At 44.6% G+C, this 6,000-nt stretch overlaps 1 protein-coding gene across 1 annotated transcript in view; it reads right to left on the reverse strand.

The window, feature by feature from the left end:
* GOLGB1 (golgin B1) overlaps positions 1-4,402 on the reverse strand; it is a gene marked incomplete at its 3' end in the record, with an annotated part of 54,297 nt that extends 49,895 nt beyond the window's left edge. The window contains exon 1 of the mRNA XM_021707622.1: positions 4,268-4,402. The remainder of the gene's footprint in view (positions 1-4,267) is intronic.
* Between the last annotated feature and the right edge of the window lie 1,598 nt (positions 4,403-6,000).

Raw genomic sequence — 6,000 nt, forward strand, 5'->3', positions numbered from 1 at the left:
AAAATCATGGAATTCATAGCAAATTGGATGGAGTTGGAGACTATAATACTAAGTGAACTATCACAGAAACAAAGAACTGAATACTGCATGCTCTCATAAATGAACCCTGAACATCAGTCCCCATTAGCACAAAGGAAGGATGGGCAGTCACTGGACGGTGCTAGGGGAAAAAGGGAGAAGGGCAAGGGGGCATGTGACAACACAAAGGGTACTCTGGTCTACAACCAGGGGGAGTGAGAGCCAGTTAGAAGTCCAAACTTCACCTGTATGCAGCCTATTTATGTAGTTAATCCTCACTTGTACCCTATGTCTCTATGATAAAATCTAATAAAATAAAATAATAATAATTAAATTAAAACTCAACGTCAAGAAAGCAAAAAACCTGATAAAGAAATGTGCAAGATATCTGAATGAATACTTCACCAAAATGTGTGTGTGTGTGTGTGTGTGTGTGTGTGTGTGTGTGTGTGTGTGTGTATATATATATGAAAATACCCATTAAAAGAACAATAAACTAGCCAGACATAGTGGCTCATGCCTGTAATTCCAGCACTTTGGAAGACAGAGACTCGAGGACTGCCTGAGCCCAGGGGTTTGAGATCAGCCTGGGTTATCTGGCAAGATCTTGTCTCTACAATAAATTTTTTAGAAAAAAATTTGCTAGGCATGGTGGTGCATGCCTGTAGCTCCAGCTACTTGAAAGGCTGAGGTGGAAGGATTCACCTGAGCCCAGCAGGTTGAGGCTGCAGTGATCGTGAGTGTACCACCACACTCCAGCCTGAATGACAGAGTGAGACTCTGACTCAAAAAAATAAAAAATAATAAAAAATACATATATTTTATATATATATAAAATCCTTAAAATACCTAGCTGGTACATATCATTATGCTAGGAACTAGAAAAGTACAAAAATATAGATACACAGGAAAATAAGCAAAATAACTGAAGACAGTGGGTACTCAGACCTGCCATTTACTTTGGAATTTAAACCACATTTTCCCACAGAAAAACACAAAAGATGATTAGATTTCCATTTTAGTCACTTCTACTTCTCAAATTTGCTTCATGCATATTTAGTCCAGCTTTAGTAATTTTCCTTAATTCTCAAAGTGTATCTCAACCAGGTTGAAGAGCTAATAGGAAGGTAGTGCTATATAGCTTGGAAAAGTATATTCAATATTATATAATTTTACTTAGAAAATGAAAAACTATTTTTCATGATATAAGAAAGTCACTATTTTCATTAAATTTAAAAGTAAATAGTAACTATAACATTTACACAGCCCTACCCACCATGCACTGTTCCAATTGCTTTACATATAATTTATTTTCATTATTTAACTCATTCTTAAAACAACCCGAGGGAGAAGTGCTATCAAGATCCTCAATTATAAGGTAAGTAAACCAAGGCACAGGGAAGTTAAGTAAATTTCCCAGTCAGAACTTGACAAAGGTGTACACAAAAGATATTCTATTTTCTGAATAACTTCATCACACAATATTCTTCACCCAGTATGAAAATAGGAATGAGGGCATTAAGGCACTATATTAATAGTTATAGGTGCTGTTTTGAAGAGTGTATAACTTAAAATGATTCATAGTATAGCCCCAGATAATTCTATTTTGTTTATACCACAGATAGGCTCACACAAGGGCCCTAGGAGACATATATGGTCTTGAACCCATGGGCTCAGGTAATCCTCTCTCTCTCTATAGATCTAGATATATCTCCTAGGGCCCGTGTGTATATGTATATATACAAATGTTCGCTACAGCAATGTTTGAGGGCTAACAATCAGAATCTAAATGTCCATCAACAAGGCACAAGCTAAATACATTTTTTATGTTTCCTCATGGGAATGCTATGTAGCCATGTAAAAGAATGAGGCTGTTTTATACTCATGGATATTGAAAGTGCTTAATACACAGTATTAAGTGGCAAAAGAAAGGTGTAAAATAGCACATGTATGAGGATTCCACTTGTGGGGAGAAAAAGAGGAGGGTATATTTATATAGACGCTTCATTATAATCAGAAAATTTAAGGCTAGCCAAGAAAGTATTTGTCGTAATTACTTGTGGGAAGTGGGGAATGAAGAAGAGAACCAGTAGATAAGGATGAAAGTAGATAAGGCTATTATATCCTTCTGTATTGAATTTCCTTTTATCAAAAGCACATATAGCTGATTTTAAAATAGTTTAATTAAAAATACAATGTTATATGGCCTAATATCCTCTTACATCGTGGTTCCTAACAAAAGGCTGGTATGTAACGATCCATGGTAATGTGTCCCAAATAATATATTCTTAATAGTAAACCTAGAAAAGTTAATGAATGATTTATTTTAAATAAGGATAAAATCAGCATCTCTTTAATCCATTAATTCAAAGGGAGAAAAGGAGAATAGGCCTTTAAAACTCAAGCAGAAAGTTTAAAAAAACCCAAAAACTTCTAAAGATGATTATTTTTAGGAGGTGCTGTATCCCAGAATAATGGAGGGCACCCCCAGTTTGGTGGTCCTCAGAAATGCCAGAGATGCAAACAACCTTCTTGAAAAACAAGAAAGCACATGTATGTGATCTTCAAATTAAGTTGGGAGTAGCCCACAGTGTAAGCAAGACTTTTTAAAAATTTCATTCTTTTAGATTTATATTTTATAATATATATAATATATTTTCAATGGTATTCATACATTATCCACAATTAAATAAACAATACTTGGAGAGATGCATGCTCAAAAATGTTTCATTGATAGGGTGTGCAATTTAAAATGTTTGGAAGGCCGAAGGTGGTGGCTCATGCCAGTAATCCCAGCACTTTGGGAGGCAGAAGCGAGAGGATTGCCTGAGCCCATGGGTTCGAGACCAGCCTGGGAAATATGGCAAGACTTCAATACAATAAATTTAAAAAATTAGCTGGGCGTGGTGATACATGCCTGTAGTTCCAGCTACTTGGAAGACTGAGGCAGAAAGATCACCTAAGCCCAGCAGGTCGAGGCTGTGGTGGTCGTGAGCATGCCACTGCACTCCAGCCTGGGTGACAGTGAGACTCCTACTCAAAAAAAAAAAAAAAGAAAAGTTTGGAAACTACTGAACTAGTCAAACAAACTTAATGCAATGAAGAGTAAAGTATTATATTGTCATTCTGTGGTCAAGGGATGAGAAGTGAAAGGTGTTAGGCAGTCAATGTACCGTGTGTGCAATTTTCTGAGTACTCTTCAACTTTTGCCTATATTCCAAGACCAAATCCTGCCATTTTCCAACAGATTATTTCCTGAGTTTGAGCCTTCATAATCATTCTGACCATCCAAATCTTATTAATTCATGCTTCTGGAAAGGCCTCCAGCCTTTCTTTCCATAAGAATTTCTCCACTGCTATCTCGCACAGAGCAGTAAACTGGTCCTTCAAGTGTTGGGACAGCTTCCAACTATCTCCAAAAGTGAAAGTGCTTATCCATGATTTTAAATATTTCTATCTCACTCAAACTGTCCTCTCCCCAAACACCAACTGGCGCTCTTTAAATAAGTGAGACAAATATATTCCTCATTTGTCAAGGACTAACCCTCCCCTTCACACTCCAGTTATACAGAATAAACATATTCCACACCATCAAATCAAGTTATTTTGCCTCCAGAATTCTCTTCAAGGTCCCTTTTCTCTAACAGCCTGCCCACTTCTGACTCCTGGGATTCTAGTGTTGATGCGATGGCAGGGATCATTCCTTCCTTCTCATCTTTCCAGCAACCCATTAGCATGAGCAGGCTCACTGAACAGCCTCAGTTTGCACTAATATCTCCAGTGTTTCTGTGATTTCCGCCGTTGAGACCTTTGATTTGTCTGGCTCCCGCCTCCCCTTCGGGACACTAAGTTTGTTTAGGGCCTGAGCGCTGAGGTTAGGCTGGTTCTCTTCACGTCAGCGGCTTAAAAAGGCCGCTCCGGGAACAAGGCCGGCCGGACGGAACTGACCTGGGCGCTTTTCTCCACCGCTCCCAGGACGTTTCTCCTCTGGGAGCGGACAGACCCCTAGGAAGTGCTCCGAGTCTGCGCAGGGCCACCCCCAAGGCCTCTGGGGAGGCCAAGGGGCTTGTGAGTCACTAGAACTGGGCCTGGGAGGTGAAGGGAGGCGAGTGAAGGGCCGGATCCCACACCGAATCGGGGGAGGCGGGGCTGGGAGGGGACTCGAGTGTGGCGACTTCAGCAGCCCCCGCGGGGAGGATGACTGTTGCTGGACTCGCAGAGGGAGGAGTTGGGGAGCATCCGCACTCACCTGGAAGCGGTGCCGCGGGAGGCTCCAGCTGCACCCCCTCCCAATCCAAGCCACGTCAGCTCGGGAATCCCATACCGACACCTACAGCTACCGCCGCCTCGCCCCGCCGGGGACTCAGCCACTAGCAGTTGGGCCGGAAGACGGAATTAAGGCGTCCACCAATGAGGGCCGATAGCAAGGCGTTACCAGGGAGACCAGGCACGCCTCGTTTGTGATCCATCAACAATGTCGGAAACCAATCAACGAAGGCAAGTGCTCCGCTTCCTTAAAGCGGCAGCCAATGGACCCTAAAGAATGAATGAGGGGCGTGGGGCGTGATTGGACGCCAGCAAGTGTCCCGGAAGCAGATGGTGGAGGACCGGAAATGCCCGGAGGGTGGTGTGGCAGGGAAGGTCAAGTGGTTTTGGTGTCCGTGGGTGCGCTGGGTACCTTCCTTTTCTCCCTTCCTTGGCTGAGACTGACCCAGAGCACTCCTTGGGCTTCTGCAGAGACCTCGGACTGTAGGCACCAGCTGCCGTTAGGATTGTTGAATGAGCTGTGAGAAGGGAGTGGGGATACGGGCTCTTAGAATCATAAGGTATGAGAGCCGCTTAGTAGGTCCTCTAGTATGACCTTTTCGTTTGTGGATGAAAAATGAGAACCAGAGGAGTGACTTGTCCAAAGTTAGACAACGACTTTGTGACGGAATTCGGATCGGAACCCGGTGTCAGTATGAAGAAGGATCCGCGATGTCTCTAAGGACAGGCGTGTGAGAGGTAGTGACCAGTAAGACTGTGCCTCTGACGAAGTGGGATTTGAGGGCTCAGGCCCAGGGTTGTGAGTGTGGAGCTCCAGCAGAAGTCACGCATGCTCTCCTTCAGCCCCTAAGTAAAGCAGCCAACTCCCAATGGACATTCCAGTCACTGTCTTGGCAGAATAATATTAGTCTGAATTTATTGACTCTTACTGTGCACTCAGCTAGTCCACTATACATGCATCCTAATCCTAATGATGACATAACGCTGTGAGGTTCAAACATCAGCTCAGTAAGACTTTTCCTGGCAACCCATCTAACGGGCCTGGAGGTCATAATGCTATGGGACCTCGGGGGCTACGGGAGCCGCCACACTCGAGTCCTCTTCCAGCCCCGCCTCTCCCAGATTCGGTCTGGGATCTGGCCCTTCACCCGCCTCCCTTCACCTACCAGACCCAGTTCTAGTGACCCACAAGCCTCTTGGCCTCCCCGGAGGGTCTTCGGTGTGGCCCTGCGCAGACTCGGGGCACTTCCTCGGGGTCTCTCCACTCCTAGGACGTTTCTCCTCTAGGAGCTACGAAGAAAAGCGCCCACGTCAGTTTTGTCCGCACAGCAGCCCCGCAGCCTCTGGGGCGGGGATGACAGGTTACTGAACTCACAGAGGGGAGGAGTTGCGGAGCATCCCACACTCACCTGGGAGCGGTGCTGCCGGAGGCTCCAGCTGCCCGCTTCCCAATACAAGCCACGTCTAATTCCGAAGCGTAGGGAACACCTACCACCACCGTCGTCTGGTTGTGCAGCGTCCCGCCAGGGACTCAGCCACAAACAGCTGGGACGGATGATGGAATTAAGACATCAACCAATGAGGGCTATCCGCGGGGCGTTACCCGGGAGACCAGGCACGCCTCATTTGTGACCCTTTAATAATGACAGAAACCAATCAAGGATGGCAAGTGCTCCACTTCCTTAAAGCAGCAGCCAATGGAGGACCTAAAGAATG

The sequence above is a fragment of the Carlito syrichta genome, unplaced genomic scaffold (genome assembly GCF_000164805.1).
Source record: "Carlito syrichta isolate Samal-C Ts95f unplaced genomic scaffold, Tarsius_syrichta-2.0.1 Scaffold121532, whole genome shotgun sequence".
Taxonomy (NCBI): Eukaryota; Metazoa; Chordata; class Mammalia; order Primates; family Tarsiidae; genus Carlito; species Carlito syrichta.